Consider the following 17742-nt stretch of genomic DNA (forward strand, 5'->3'; position numbering starts at 1 on the left):
CATACCTAGACTGCTTCTGGAAGCAGGAATTGTACTGAGCACGTTGTATCAATTGTGGAGGAGAGTATTTCAAAGGAGACCATGTACTATGAGTAAAAGGTAAACGTAGAAAAATTTTGTGGACAAAGTTATGGAATTTTTTTTGAACAGACCTCGTAAGTGACTAGTATGTCTATTACAAAATGTTTTGGGTTTATGGATGGGCCTATCAGCTTTCATAGTTGGACAGAGTCAAACATTCAATATTGATTGATTTCATTTTTATGTGAAATACTGGATATAATTACTACATATAAGGGAAGTCATAAGTATGGATCTAGGACAGGATTTATTGACGTAAATGTTATAGGAGGACAGAATATTCATATTTTAACACTTGTTTGCCATTAGCATGAAAAAAATATTTTGTATGTGAAACTTCCTCTTGAGCCAAGTCAGCCATGAGTAGTGTGGTCTCATTTGGTTGAGTGTCTAGGTTAGGAAAGGACTCTCGGTGGATATGACTGGCCAGAATATCTTGAAGGAAGGAATCTTAAAAGTCTGATGTCCTGTCGATAACACAGTCTTTAAAAACAGAGCACAAGCTTGGATTACCGAAAGGATGGGGAAGGATATAAGTCATGCTTATTTTCAAAGGAACCATTCTGGCGTTTGCCTGGAGTGATTCAGGGAATTCACAGGAAATCTAAATCTGGAGTCTGGAAAGGTATTTGAACCATCGTCCTCCCAAATATGATTCCATCATGCTAAACACTGTGCTACTTCGACCGGTCAGTATCTTTAAAATGTCTTCCAAGACTTCAGATGGCAGCATTGCTTGTAACAGTAATACAAAAACATCAGAAAACTCATTGCATAATTATTTTCCTGGAATTCAAGTCATATTATCAGTGTTTTACTTGTTCTCAGGCCATTGAAGAATTTAAATAAAATAAATGGTAGTATTGCTATTATACAACTTGAAGTCATTCAGACTCAGAGGGAAGCAACCTTAAGTATCTGCTGTTTTTGCTGATGGCCCTTATACTTTTAAATTTTCATGAAGTCCACCAGCTGGCATAGTTCTGATATCATCACTCTAACCACATGTCACTGCAGTTCCATAATATGTGTTGGACGTCTACAAGCACATTCATGTGTCTTTGCAATTTTTCTTTTATATTTATTTAAATTTCCAGATTCACACTACTGTAGTGGCCATTTCACTCAGCTGAACCACAAGAATAGTCTAACAATACCTGATTGTCAGTTCCACACATGTTACTTTTGTAGTCTCATAAAACTTTTCCAAGAGTTAGTGCAGTGTGTCTGTATATGTTTCACTAGAGACAGCCAAGGTTTGTATTTGAGGGGGGAACACACACACACACACACACACACACACACACACACACACACCTCTATGCATTGTTTCTGTCGTACCATCAATTATACTGACTTCAGATTCGCAAGTATTCTGATCACTCAGTGCTGTATATGTGTGTGTCATCAGTCTGCAAATACAGGTCAGATTAACTCAGCCTCCAATTGCAATCGTATTTGAGACCAGAGGTCCTGAATCACATCCAAAAATCTGACTGCATGTATAACTATCCAACTATAATGCAAAGTGTTCTTACCGAGCGAGGTGGCGCAGTGGTTAGCACACTGGACTCGCATTCGGGAGGACGACGGTTCAATCCCGCGTCCGGCCATCCTGATTTAGGTTTTCCGTGATTTCCCTAGATCACTCCAGGCAAATGCCGGGATGGTTCCTTTCAAAGGGCACGGCCGACCTCCTTCCCTATCCTTCCCTAATCCGAGCTTGTGCTCCGTCTCTAAATGACCTCGTTGTCGACGGGACGTTAAACACCAATATCCTCCTCAAAAGTGTTCTTACGACAATTGAACTAAACCAGTGAAGGCATTTGTGCTTTCTTCTCATGTGTTTTCTTGTGTTTTGTTAAGTTGGATTCTGCTGAAGTACTTATATCTTGGCAAGCAGGACCATAGTTCTGTAAACAAGACATGTTATGCAACATATACAAGTAGTATTGTCTTTGAGGTGCATCTGCCATTAGCATAACTTTAAGATCACATGGTTTCTCACTACAGTTCGGTAATTTTTTGAGCCATTCTGGCACATGAGAAACCGCATCTGCTATTATATTGTTATTGTGTTTTGTGTGCAAAAATCCAAAGGCTGCCCTACGAGAGAAGGCCAAGGGGCCACTTGGTATGTAGTTATTCACAGTGTAACAAGAAGGTAAGCTCTTGGTGGTCACACTACACCTTTTGTGTGGTTTGTGGAGCAGTTGTTATGAGGCTTCTAAAATGCCCACAATACCACAGGTGCTTGCAGCTTGGTAGTGGAATGAGATCATTTGCAGTCAGACAAAATGTGACTGATGAATGCAATAGTACAAATTGTAGGTTAATCCTCTGTTTGTAATTTGGAGTAGACTTGTGCCAACACCTTGGTTCCCCCCAGGGGGTCCACAACTCTTTTGTAGATGCGTGCGTAGCAAGCACAGGACCCCGAGCTAATGTGGCCCTCCTTCCTTCCCGGGCTGCATACTTTCCTTTTCCGCATCCTTCCCCATCCCCCATCTTCGCCCCCCCCCCCCCTCCCGTCACCTCCGCCTCTTTCCTTCCCTTTCTCCCCCTCTGGGAGTATGTTTTGTGTCTAGGTCCGGAGACGGACGCTTGAAAATGTAACACATTCTTCGCTTTCTGTGCTTGCAAGTTTTCGCCTCTTTTCCTTACCTCTTCTCTTTACCCTTTCTCTGCTGCGGCGTTTGAAACCTCTCTTCTTTCCTTTCCACTTCTTTGTTTTTCCCCCTTCTCTTTTTTCCTCCCTGTGCGTGTCTGAAGGCCGACCCACGCATTTCCATGCGTAGCCGGTGACGGGGTAACGCGTAATTTCCTGCCCCGGGTAGACAGGTAGGACACATACGTACCCCCTGGTAATGGCCAGGCCCAGGGAGGGGTGATTACCCGAGCTGATACCTTCCGAAAGTGCCGATTGGTCCCTCCGTCCGTTTCTCGGGAGGTGTGAACAATCACCTAAGGCGGGAGTGCCCTCAGAGAGGGCCCTCCACAAGGGAGGAGCGCACCATCGGAGACGCCGGTAATCATGGGGGATACTTCCGCAATGGTTTCCTCATCTTCTACTATGTCTGCTCACAAGCATAAGTTCAATGAGTCTCAGCCACAGACAGTTCTTCCATCGTTGCCACAGTTCCTTGTTGTTTCTCGATCTGACGAAGGTCACGACTTCTCCACGGTCAACCCTTTCATTATTCAGAAAGTTGTCGACACAATTGCAGGTCCTGTAAAGTCTTGTTCCAGATTACAAAATGGCACCTTGTTGTTAGAAACAGTCAGTGCCCTCCAGGCATAAAAATTGCTGTATACTTCACTGCTACACACCTTCCCTGTCCGGGTGGAAGCGCACCGCACTTTAAATTCCTCGCGTGGGGTCATTAATACACGCTCCCTCGACGGATTGTTCGACGAGGAAATTTAACACTACCTGTCTGACCAGGGCGTAACGGCTGTTCATAGAGTCATGAAAAGGGTTGACACGAACATCGTTACAACCCGTACTGTCTTCTTGACATTTGACAGAGTTCAACTTCCATCGAACAACAAAGTGGGCTATGAGAGAATTTCCGTTCGCCCTTACACCCCAAACCCTACGCGTTGCTATCAGTGTCAGCAGTTCAATCATACCAGCCAGTCCTGTTCCAATCTGGCCAAATGTGTTACATGTGGTAAGGATGCCCATGAGGGTGCTTGTCCACCTCCATCCCCTCGTTGCATCAACTGTATGGGTGACCACGCTGCTTCCTCTCGAGATTGCCCATTTTTAAAGACGAAAAGCTCATTCAGGAAATCAGAGTGAAGGAAAAGGTGTCGACCTTTGCTGCTCGAAAATTATTTGCCAGTCGAAAGCCCACTGTGCCTCAGACAGGTAAATACAGCACTGTCCTTGCCTCTCCTCGGCCAACAAAGGAGGCGGCCACGCAGACTTGTGATCTCACCTTTAGTACCACAGTCGTCAGATCGGCCAGCGAAAAGATCGCCTGTTCAACCTCCCCACTTTCGCCTGCTCACTCTAAGGCTCACCCTTCATCGGGTTCTGCTAAATCTCAAGCCCAAAAGTCAGACACCCAGACTTCCAAAAAAGAGCCTACACGTGAAGATTTTTTACGTACCCCAAATTCACAACCATCAGTTCCTCCTTCATCTAAACATCCTGTTTCCAAGAAGGCTAATAAGAAATCCAGTTCCAGTTCCTCTCCGTCTCCGCCACAGCGTGTCTGATCTACAGCACCACCTGGCAGTAGCTGCCGAGGCGCACTGCTGGCGGCCGATCAACCGTCCTATTGCTGGTGGCAGGAGCTGCTCCTGAACAACCTATGTATCAGGATCTTCTGCCTTCGGCTGACTGCCGTTCCACACTGTCAGTCGCAAGCTCTGAGTGTCGTTGAGTTGAGAGCAACCTTGGTCACATTCTTCCATTTTCTGTCCACCCTATGTCCATTATCCATTGGAATATACGCGGCATTCGAGCCAATCGGGATGAATTGTCGATCCTCTTACGATCCTACTCGCCGGTCATCTTCTGTCTTCAGGAAACAAAGCTGCGTCCCCACGACTGCTTTGTTTTCCCCCATTTTCAGTCAGTCCGATTTGATCTCCCCTCTGTTGAAGGCACTCCAGCACATGGACTCATGATTCTTTTCCATGATACTCTCCATTATCACCCAATACCCTTAAACACTTCCTTCCAAGCTGTCGCTGTCCATCTTTCCCTTTCTGGATACACCTTCTCTCTTCATACTGTATACATTCCATCGTCCACACCAATGGCACAAGCTGATCTCCTTCATCTTCTTGGTCAGCTTCCACACCTCTATTTGCTGGTTGGGGACTTCAATGCCCACCACCCGCTTTGGGAATCTCCACATCCTTGTACGCGTGGCTCACTATTTCTAGACGTCTTCCACCAAGCGGATCTTGTTTGCCTGAACACTGGGGACCCTACATTTTCGTCTGCCTCCATGACAAATTTCTCTCATTTGGACCTTTTGGTCGGTACTGTTCCACTAGCTCGGCGATTCGAATGGTTCGCCCTTGCTGATACACACTCGAGTGACCACTTTCCATGTGTCCTTCGATTGCAACCACACCTGCCATATATGTGCCTGCGGCACTGGAAGTTTGCCCAAGCCGATTGGACACTTTCTTCGTCTCTAGCGACATTCGATGACCGTCACTTTCCTAGCGTCGACAATGCGGTCACTCATATTACAGATGTTATTCTTTCAGCTGCGGAACATTCAATACCTCACACCTCCGAATTGCCCCGGCGCCCCCCAGTTCCTTGGTGGAACGAGGCATACCGTGACGCAATGCGTGAGCGGTGGCGTGCTCTTCACGTTTTCAGACACCGTCCTACATTGGCCAACTGTATCCGCTATAAGCAGTCCCGAGTGCGATGCCGTCGCATCGTCCGCGATGGCAAGCTGGGACTTCTTTACTAGCTCATTTAACACCTTCACTCCCTCATCGGAAGTTTGGAGTCGGATTCGACGGTTATCTGGCGCGCCTAGTTTCCCCCCGGTCTCTGGGCTCACTGTCATGCATGAGACATTAGTGGACCCCATCGCAATTTCTAACTCATTGGGTCACCACTTTGCTGAGATTTCAAGCTCTTCAAATTACCCGCCAGCGTTTCTCCCGAAGAAACGCGCTGCGGAAATGCAACCTCTTGCCTTCTCCTCTCAAAATCGCGAAAGCTACAACACTGTTTTCTTCATGTTGGAACTCCAACATGCACTCTCTTCTTCTCGCTATTCCGCCCCAGGACCGGATGGTATCCACATCCAAATGTTGCTGCATTTACCATACCATAGTCTGTGTTACCTCCTTCACCTTTTAATCGAATTTGGACCGACAGTACTTTTCCCAGACGATGGCGGGAAGCTGTCGTCGTTCCTGCTCCAAAACCTGGAAAGGACAAACGTCTCCCCTCTAGCTATCGCAATTTCTAACTCATTGGGTCACCACTTTGCTGAGATTTCAAGCTCTTCAAATTACCCGCCAGCGTATGTAAGCATATGTAAGGTTTTGGAGCGTATGGTGAATTGCCGTTTAGCTTGGTGGCTGGAGACCCGTAGTCTTTTAACACCTTCCCAATGTGCTTTCCGAAAGCATCGTTCTGCAGTTGACCATCTTGTTGCCCTCTCCATTTATATCATGAACAATTTTCTCCGGAAACGCCAAACGGTAGCAATATTTTTTGATCTGGAGAGAGCATACGATACCTGTTGGAGGACAGGCATCCTCCGCACACTGGCTTTCGAGGTCGGCTGCCCCTTTTTCTTCGCGAATTTATGGCAGAGCGCACATTTAGAGTGCGGGTGAACACTACTCTCTTCCGTACTTTCTCCCAAGAAAACAGGGTACCCCAGGACTCTGTGCTAAGTGTTGTACTGTTTGCCATTGCCATAAATCCCATTATGGATTGTCTCTTTCCTGATGTCTCGGGCTCCCTCTTTGTGGACGATTTTGCGATCTACTACAGCTCTCAACGGACCATCCTTTTTGAACGACGTCTTCAAGGATGTCTCGATCACCTCCACTCTTGGAGCATCGAAACCGGCTTCCGCTTTTCTCCCAGTAAGACCGTTTGTGTTAATTTTTGGTGTCGTACAGAGTTTCTTCCACCTTCCTCACATCTAAGACCTGTCAACCTTCCATTTTCAGACGTCGCGAAATTCGTGGGTCTTATGTTTGACAGAAAACTGTGCTGGTCCTCCCACGTTTCCTATCTTTCAGCTCGCTCTCTGCGATCCCTCAACACCCTCCGTGTCCTGAATGGTACCTCCTGGGGAGCGGACCGAGTGGTCCTCCTCCGCCTCTATCGCGCCTTAGTGCGATTGAAATTGGTCTATGGAAGCATAGTTTACTCCTCTGCTCGGCCATCTATTCTTCCTCATCTCGACTCTATCCACCTCCGTGGATTACATTTAGTGTCTGGAGTTTTTTACACCAGCCCTGTGGAAAGCCTTTATGCTGAGACTGCTGAACCTCTGCTGTCCAATCGGCGAGCTGTCCTTCTGAGTCGTTATGCTAGCCGTCTGTCTTCCATGCCTGCAAATCCGGCTCATGACATTTTTTTCGACACCTCCTTGGATTTAGGGTATGCAGGCCGCCCTTACTCCCTACTACCACCGGGAGTCCCCTTCCGTCAACTGCTCCATTCTCTTACCTTCCGCTTTCCTAAAACTTTCTTGACAACTTGGGGTACAGCACCGCCTTGGCTCCGTCCCCGGACCTGCCTGCTCCGTGACCTTTGTCAGTTTTCCAAGATGGTACCCCTTCACTTGTTTATCGTTGGGCATTTGCTGCTTTATGCGCACAAATGAAGGATGCCACATTTATTTACACTGATGGCTCAAAAACATCGTTAGGTGTTGGGAGTACCTATATTGTTGGCGACACCCCAAATTGTTTTCAGCTTCCCGACCAGTGTTCGGTTTATACTGCGGAGCTTTACGCTGTTCTCCAGGCTGTCCAATACATCCGTCGCCATCAGTGGATACAGTATGTTATCTGTTCAGATTCTCTCAGCTCTCTCCTCAGTCTCCAAGCTCTCTACCATGTTCACCCTCTGGTCCACTGGATTCAGGACTGCCTCCACTTGCTCCACTTTGGGGGCATCTCTGTGGCGTTCCACTGGCTCCCAGGACACGTTGGTATCTGTGGAAATGAGGCGGCCGATATAGCGGCCAAGGCAGCAGTCTCTCTTCTTCGGCCAGATATTCGCATGATTCCTTTCGCCGATCTACGGAGTGTTTTATGTCATTGTGTTGCTTTTTTATGGCACGCACATTGTTCGACACTTCCCAATAATAAATTGCGGGACGTGAAAGCTCTTCTCTGTGCTTGGACCGCTTCCTCCTGAACGTGTCGTCGGGAGGAGGTAACTTTAACTAGACTCCGGATAGGGCACTGTCTTTTTAGCCATAGACATCTTTTAAGTGGTGATCCTCCCCCACTCTGTCCTCACTGCTCTCAGCTGTGGACGGTAAGACACCTTTTACTTGAGTGCCCCATGTGAAGCTCTTTTTGGGGACAACCAACCCCTTTCTATAGTTGTTTTTTAAAGCTTTCCTTCTGTTTTTAATTTCTCCAATTTTTTGAGTTTTGTTCCCATTGCTGCTGGTTTCCAGTTTCGTTTTTTAGTTACAGACCGGGCACTAATGACCGTAGCAGTTTTGCACCCTAAAACAAAAAAAAAGGCCATGGTTCTAATTTGGAATAGACGTGCACAAAGGTCCATATTTGAAGCATATGATGATAAGCAGAAATACAGAGCCATGTCTGAGTGAAATAAAATCTTTTAGGATACAATATCATGTTTTATGTCATCAAATGGTGTGTGAAAGTCCTTTGACCAGTACACTGCAAGTGTTACTTAAGCAAATACATCAATGAAGCATTGTTCAATAACTGATTGGCTACAAAATGACAATAGAATTATGCTTTTAATTATTTTCCTGCCCCAGAAAAATTACCTGTGGCCAGGGTGAATACCTTGTGGTGTTATTAAATGGCCCCAAAATGTCATCTGTTTATACTGAGGCTTACACTTCTGAAGATTGGCAGTAATGACTGTCTCCTGAAATTGATTTAGAACTCTCTCAATCAAATCTAAATGCTCGTCCCATATTCATAATACCATGATGAGATCATTATGAACAAAGTCATCCTATTCAGACCCAAGTACCCCTAGATCCATATATCACATGCTACCTTGCTGTGTGTGGTGGGGGGCACTTTATGTACCACTGTCATTCCCCCTCCTTTTCCTGTTCCAGTCACAAATGGTTCACGGTTGATTGCCAGTAAGCCTGCATGCGGAATCGAATCTTTTTGATTTTATCTTCAAGGTCTTTTCTTTTTGTGAGATATACATAACGGGAAATAACATCTGTTGAATCTTGTAAGAAAGCAGGATCTTGGAACTTTAGCACTAAACCACACCACAATGCAGAATGCTGCTCTTGCAGCATCTGCCATGGGTAGTGTTTCATCTCTGTGATGCTCTTCTTTGGACTTCTCTATTTGATTTATGAACCCTATCTGATGCTTATTCCATACTGAAGAGCAATATTCAAATACTGATCAAATAAGCATTTTGTAAGGTACTCCCTTTGTTGACAGACTACATTTCTTGAGGATTCTTCCAATTATCATTATTCTCGTGTCAGCTATGTGTCTTCTGTATGCACAGTATATGGCACTGGTGCTGACTGCACAATTCTTGTAGCAGTTCTGCTTTGGCTGGTGTTATGGCCCCTGTGTTAATAGATATAATCATTAAATGTGGCCCTGGAAAGGGCTCAGATATATATGTTTCTGGTGTGAAAGGATCAGCCAGCAGATTATTTTGAATCATATTCTGACATTGCCCAGGGTATGCTCGATTGCTTTTATCATTCTGATCGCAGATCGTCGCTGTTCTTCCTTTCGTGTACCTCATTCTTCCACTGAGACTTAGTCCGGCACGTGCCTTACTCGAGATTAATTTTATGCAGTTCTTCCACTTCAGATCACCCTGAAGCATGTTCCTAGACATTTTATGGAAGTAACTGCTTTCAGTAATTGTTCTGAAGTGGTGTAACTATACAATAATGGCTCTTTTCTGTTTATGAATACTGTAGTCTTGTTACCCAGTCTTTAATAAAAGTAATAAGAAAGAGTGAGAAACCTACCATGAAGCACTCAGTCAGCTGCAGCAGGCTGGTAGCCACAAGTTTGGTTGTCCAGGGTACAATCTGCTACCCACACATCAGCACTGGCCAGGAACAGCAAGAGTGAGGCATGTTAGCTTCACAGAGCCACAACATGTCATGGATTGGAATTGAATAAAGGCATTATTTGCTGTCAAAAGTGTTTCCACTGGGCCTACAAACCTGTCACCACTGCCCACCCACCTAGAAGTACAATTCCATTCTTCAGAATGATGTCAGGGGTGCCCAAGTTGCCACAATCAGCAGCAGAGTGTGTGTCACCCCCTCCAACCCTCACCCATCCGCCACTGTGTAACATCCAAGCCACAGCGCACAGTATCATCATTTAGACTGAGTCAGACCATTTCTGTTCATTTGTGATATCATTCAAATTTTAGGAGGTGTGATTTATATACATATTTATATAGAGGAACCAGTGCAGTTGTCACATTTAGGGGTAACACTAGAGATGAATGAGTGGTGCATGCACATTGTTTTCAGTGTAATTTGCCTGGACATCCTGTCCCTTGTATCAAACCCATAGCAGTGAATTGTGTTACATGTAATTATTTTGGGCACACAGCTAGACAATGTGGAGAGTCCTGTGGCTCATGATAAGGCAGATGTAGTAGATTTATAATAAAAGTACCTGCTGAGTGTTCTATCTGTGGTAGTGTTGGATTATTGTTTTTGTGTTAATTTTGATTTATTGTTTCTGAGTCGTAAAACAGGGCAGGTAGAATGGTTGCAGACAATGAACTGGCAGAGAAAGATGAGGGAATAGAACTGTTGAAGTCACAGACTGTTGAGGTGGACCCAGGGGTTGCTATTCTTTTCTTACAGAAGGCATAATGAGGCAGTAGAGGATTTCATGGATACAGTTAGGAAAGTTTATGTTCACACATATGAACTGTTTATAATGTATGTATTATTATTATTTTTCTTTTCTTCCTCGTTCATTTCTTGTTATATATAAAAATAACAATAATATTGTACCATAGATAACATTGGCATAGAAACAAAACAAGTAGAGATATGGTCTTCAATTTTTTTTTAATTTCTTTATATTCATCTGTTCGTCTCTATATCTGATAGCCGAGTTAATATTGTTAAAAAATCTGTTTGTCTCTATAAGTCGTAGCGGGCGAATGTATGAAGAGTTCCGCCGCATGAATTGTAATCGGACATTAAAGAAGTGTTATTAGGGAGACTAAGTTTATTTTTTTAAAAATCATCTGTTCATAATTTTACTGGCGCCGAGAAGCCTACATCGAGAGGGCCAAAGCAGGCAAGACGAATTTGCGTGCCCAGAGGAGGGGCGATCTGGAATCGTTATTGTCATACCAAGCTCTAAGCACTAGTGATGGGGAGCTCGTGAATGAGTCGTTCAAATGAACGCTTCACTCCAGTGAAGTGTGAACTAATCACTCAATTTCAATGAACTGGTACTTCAAACTCTTCATAGTTAGCACATTTTTTTCTAGTTCACTCCCATTACATCGGCGCTACGTCACTCATTCTCTCTTCACTTCAGTCCTCCCTCTACTGCCTGTCGACGAATCCCACGGTGTTTGTGGGGAAGGCCGGTATTACACTATCAAATTTCTTTGTCAAAGATTTGATCAAAGATGTGATCCAATATTCCGTCCAATATATTTGACAAAGATCTTTGACGTAGCGCTACAAGGGGTATTACACTGTCATCAAATTTTTCGTCAAAGTTCAAGATGGCTGACAACAACTTGTTATTAACCGCAGCAGTTCTACGTACTCCAATTGCATTGTGTGCACATGCGGAAAAGAAGTGGGGGGAGAAAATGGAACCATACATACGAGGTTGACAGTCTTAAAAGTCCTGGGATTACAACTTGATAATAAATAGTTGGGAGGAGCACACCACAGAACTGGAGAAACGCCTTAACAAATCTGTATTTGCAATACGAGTGTTAGCAGACATAGGCAACATAAAAATGAAAAAGCTTGCATACTTTCATTCCATAATGTCATATGGGATAATATTTTGGGGTAAATCTTGAAGTCAAACAAAAGTTTTCAAGGTCCAAAAGCGTGTAATACGTATTATTTGTGGAGTAAATTCACGGACCTCCTGCAGAAACCTCTTCAAAGAACTGGGTACTTCAGATTCTTGCATTGGTACTGGGGGAAAATAAGAAAGAAAATGAAACTGTTGGCGGGCCAGAAGTACAGTGAGACTGTCGTTTGGACGTACGAGATTTGCAGGTTAGCTTTTTTTGTTTTGTATTTCATGCCTAGATACTTCGTAGAGATATTGTTGCATGTGGATCATTATATGTAATGATTATTACAATACATGCAACGATATGTTTGTACAGTTATCTAGGCATGAGAAACAAACAAAAAAAAAACTATAACTCTCGTAGGCCCAAATGACAGAGTCTCACTATACTTCCGGCTCGCAGGTTAACTACTGCCTCTCAGTATATTTACTTCTTAATAAAATTTGTCGTAAATAATATATCTCTTTTTCCAACAAACAACTCAGTTCATACATACAATACCAGGAACAAAAATGATCTGCACAAGGACTTAAAAACACTTACTTTAGTTCAAAAAGGGGTCCACTACTCAGGAACACTCATCTTCAATAATTTGCCAGGAAACATAAAAAATTTAGTTAGAAATAAAGATCAGTTTAAAAGGAGCCTGAAAGACTTACTACTGGCCAACTCCTTCTACTCCATTGGCAAAATTTTTAATAGAAACAAATGATGTATTTATTCATACTATTAGTATTTTTATTTCAGCTTAAAAAAAATCGACATGTTCCACATCCACGAGGATCTCCTCAGCACGAATCTACGGAACGAAAAACTAATCTAATCTGGGTGAAGCCGTGGGTTTTACGACGACACGATAAAAGCATTCAACAAAACTTGTTACGTGAGCTTACAGTGAAAGACGTCAAGTCGTACATCAATTACTTAAGAATGGATGAGCATACATTTCTGTATATGCTCAATGAAGTGTATCCTCATATCACAAAGCACAATTTTCACTTAAGAACTGCTACATCTTCAGAAGACAGGCTCACTATAACACTCCGATTCCTTGCTACAGGAGAGGGTTATGTTATGTTAGGTTAGGTCAGGTTAGGTCTCCAATCTTCTTAATCTATTTTTTATTCAGGGTGCCTCACGTTGTAAAGCGCCTCATAAGCTTCAGACATCTCTATTAATTCTGTAGTTGTCGGCACACACCAACTGTATTTACCGGCAATGGTTATAAAAACACTACAGACGACAGAACGCTGCAGCGATGCTAGCGCTCCGCGTGGTAACATATCGCATTGCAGTGAACAGAAGACAAGCGATTTCTTTGATCAAATATACGGCCTCGGCCTAGATTTGATCAAATATTGGACGACATTTGTCAAAGATCCCTATTACACTATCAAATATCTTTGACAAAGATATTGGACAAAGAAATTTGATAGTGTAATACCGGCCTAATGTCGTCCAATATTTGATCAAATCTAGGGCCTAGCTGTAGATTTGATCAAAGAAATCGCTTGTCTTCTGCTCACTGCAATGTGACATGTTGCCACATGGAACGCTAGCATCGCTGCAGCGTTCTGTCGTCTGTAGTGTTTTTATAAACATTGCCGGTAAGTACAATTGGTGTGTGCCGACAACTACAAAATTAATAGAGATGTATGAGGCGCTTTACAACGTGAGGCACCCTGAATACAAAAATACAATAAGAAAATTGGAGACGAGACGAGACCTGACCTGACCTCACCTAACATAACCCTCTCCTGTAGCAAGGAATGGGAGTGTTAACACTTAACAGTGAGCCTGTCTTCTGAAGATGTAGCAGTTCTTAAGTGAATATTGTGCTTTGTGATATGAGGATACACTTCACGAGCACATACAGGAATGTATGCTCATCCATTTTTAAGTAATTGATGTACCACTTGACGTCTTCCACTGTAAGCTCACGTAAGAAGTTTTGTTGAATGCTTTTATCGTGTCGTCGTAAAACCCACGGCTTCACCCAGATTAGATTAGTTTTTCGTTCCATAGATCCGCGCTGAGGAGATCCTCGTGGATGTGGAACATGTCAATTTTTTGAAGCTGAAATAACAATACTAATAGTATGAGTAAATACAATACATCATTGTTTCTATTAAAAATTTCGTCAATGGAGTAGGAGTTGGCCACTAGTAAGTCTTTCAGGCTCCTTTTAAACTGATCTTTATTTGTAACTAAATTTTTTGTTTGCTGGCAAATTATTGAAGATGAGTGTTCCTGAGTAGTGGACCTCTTTTTGAACTAAAGTAAGTGCTTTTAAGCCCTTGTGTAGATCATTTTTGTTCCTGGTATTGTATGTATGAACTTAGTTGTTTGTTGGAAAAGAGATATATTATTTACGACAAATTTCATTACGGAGTAAATATACTGAGAGGCAGTAGTTAGTATACCCAGTTCTTTGAAGAGGTTTCTCCAGGACGTCCGTGAATTTACTCCACAAATAATACGTATTACACGCTTTTGTACTCTGAAAACTTTTGTTTGACTTGAAGATTTACCCCAAAATATTATCCCATATGTCATTATGGAATGAAAGTAGGCAAAGTATGCAAGCTTTTTCATTTTTATGTTGCCTATGTCTGCTATTAACACCCGAATTGCAAATACAGATTTGTTAAGGCGTTTCTGCAGTTCTGTGGTGTGCTCCTCCCAACTGAATTTATTATCAAGTTGTAATCCCAGGAATTTAAGACTGTCAACCTCATATGTATGGTTCCTTTTTTTCCTCCACTTCTTTTCCGCATGTGCACACAACGCAATTGCGGTACGTGCAACTGCTGCGGTTAATAACAAGTTGTTGTCAGCCATCTTGAACTTTGACGAAAAATTTGATGACAGTGTAATACCCCTTCTAGCGCTACGTCAAAGATCTTTGTCAAATATATTTGACAGAATATTTGATCACATCTTTGGCAAAGAAGTTTGATAGTGTAATACCCATGGAGGTAAGAATGAGGGGAGATGGCGCTACGTATCCCAGCCATACTACGTTTTGAAGCCATGGGGGCGTGGCTCGCTGCCATGACACTCTGACCCAAACATTGCCAGTGTGCTACAGCGCTGCGTGTACTAAAGTCTCTAATTGCACCATATACGCATGTAACGTCATCAGATTGGTTGTTTCAAAGTTTTTGTTTAAAATAAAATCTCGCAAAGGCGAAATTCCACGTTTCTTCTGATTAAAAATAGTTTTTAACGTAATATTACGAATAGCTAGCCTTCAATGTAAACGATACAATTTTGTTAATTCAGTAATAAACGTGTATCACAAACTAAATAATAGAAACTGAAAACTAAGTTAGCTATACCCTCCCTCCAAAGCCCCATAAATACATCTTGTTTGTAATACGTACTGGGACATTTCAGTTACGTTACACTGCTAGGAACACTGTTCATTACCACCAATATTTACTGAAATACGGTACACAGAATGGCAAATCTACACAGTGCCCTGTTTAGGCCTATACTTTACGCCAGTTAATGTAGTGTTAGCTTTTAATTTGGTACATGATGAAGACAAAGTGAGTTACTCAACACTTCGATTATCGGCGATACGTGCATATTATACCGAAACGTGAACTTGAAAACTAAGAATTTAATTCTTTGAATCAACATACCTTTTGCAAATATTTTGGGGGTGTAGGGAAAACTGATGCTACAGCGTTTTCTCGGAGCCTTACTGTTGAAAGGGAAGTTTGGTCTATGTCCTCTTCTCGGAAATACTGAGAACATACAGAGCTCCATTTAGACGCACGCCAATTCTTCCTCCTCATGGTATTCTCCCACAGAGCTTTCCGACTTTCATTTTTAGGAAATCTAAAATCATACAGGAGAAAAACACGCTATAGTATAAGTACCGCTGTAGCACACGTTCATTCACAATGAAGTTGTAGAATCACACTTAACGAGACAACTTACACATGAAATGTTATTCCCTTCGATTTCGCATCACAACCAGAATGATTCGTACATCTGAACACCACACAAGTCACCATAATAGCGCAAAATCCATCCAAAAACGAGCGACAAGCCTATGCACACAAGCTTACAGCAGCAATGTTTTGGTCGGATTGAGATGGCTACCCTCGGCTTCACAGCTGTGACGTCACGGCGTCTCCCTCTATTCTTACCTCCATGGTTATACCGGCCGACGATAGGTTTAGGATTGGTTGGGGTGGTGAGGGGCGAGGGGAAGACAGCGTCAGCTGCTTCCTGCAGTGCTGACATAATTACCCGTGACTATTTGTACAGTTATACTTCGCGTCTACGGGTAGCCTACCGTTGGTAGCGCTTGCAGACAAATGAATATTCAGGTTACAAACGAAGAGGCTGGCCGTGTGAGCACGCACAGCCAACATGAAAATAAAATGCTTGACTTGTGGGTCTGGAACTGAAGCATGTGTGGAATCAAAAATGGCTCTGAGCACTATGGGACATAAATTCTGAGGTCATCAGTCCCCTATAACTTAGAACTACTCAAACCTAACTAACCTAAGGACATCAAACACATCCATGCCTGAGGCAGGATTCGAACGTGCGGTCGCGCGGATCCAAACTGTAGCGCCTACAACCGTTCGGCCACACAGGCCGGCATGCGTGGAATCTACGCTTGAAAGATAGTCGTTCATGTAGGAATGTTTATCTCGTACACACTATTGAAATAATTACACTAAATATCAATTTGAGGATTGTCCTAATTAAATTTTAAAAAATACATCTACACTCCTGGAAATTGAAATAAGAACACCGTGAATTCATTGTCCCAGGAAGGGGAAACTTTATTGACACATTCCTGGGGTCAGATACATCACATGATCACACTGACAGGACCACAGGCACATAGACACAGGCAACAGAGCATGCACAATGTCGGCACTAGTACAGTGTATATCCACCTTTCGCAGCAATGCAGGCTGCTATTCTCCCATGGAGACGATCGTAGAGATGCTGGATGTAGTCCTGTGGAACGGCTTGCCATGCCATTTCCACCTGGCGCCTCAGTTGGACCAGCGTTCGTGCTGGACGTGCAGACCGCGTGAGACGACGCTTCATCCAGTCCCAAACATGCTCAATGGGGGACAGATCCGGAGATCTTGCTGGCCAGGGTAGTTGACTTACACCTTCTAGAGCACGTTGGGAGGCACGGGATACATGCGGATGTGCATTGTCCTGTTGGAACAGCAAGTTCCCTTGTCGGTCTAGGAATGGTAGAACGATGGGTTCGATGACGGTTTGGATGTACCGTGCACTATTCAGTGTCCCCTCGACGATCACCAGTGGTGTACGGCCAGTGTAGGAGATCGCTCCTCACACCATGATGCCGGGTGTTGGCCCTGTGTGCCTCGGTCGTATGCAGTCCTGATTGTGGCGCTCATCTGCACGGCGCCAAACACGCATACGACCATCATTGGCACCAAAGCAGAAGCGACTCTCATCGCTGAAGACGACACGTCTCCATTCGTCCCTCCATTCACGCCTGTCGCGACACCACTGGAGGCGGGCTGCACGATGTTGGGGCGTGAGCGGAAGACGGCCTAACAGTGTGCGGGACCGTAGCCCAGCTTCATGGAGATGGTTGCGAATGGTCCTCGCGGATACCCCAGGAGCAACAGTGTCCCTAATTTGCTGGGAAGTGGCGGTGCGGTCCCCTACGGCACTGCGTAGGATCCTACGGTCTTGGCATGCATCCGTGCGTCGCTGCGGTCCGGTCCCAGGTCGACGGGCACGTGCACCTTCCGCCGACCACTGGCGACAACATCGATGTACTGTGGAGACCTCACGCCCCACGTGTTGAGCAATTCGGCGGTACGTCCACCCGGCCTCCCGCATGACGGCGGCGGTGCACAAATGCTGCGCAGCTAGCGCCATTCGACGGCCAACAC

This window comes from Schistocerca americana, chromosome 4 (assembly GCF_021461395.2).
Source record: "Schistocerca americana isolate TAMUIC-IGC-003095 chromosome 4, iqSchAmer2.1, whole genome shotgun sequence".
NCBI classification, from domain to species: domain Eukaryota; kingdom Metazoa; phylum Arthropoda; class Insecta; order Orthoptera; family Acrididae; genus Schistocerca; species Schistocerca americana.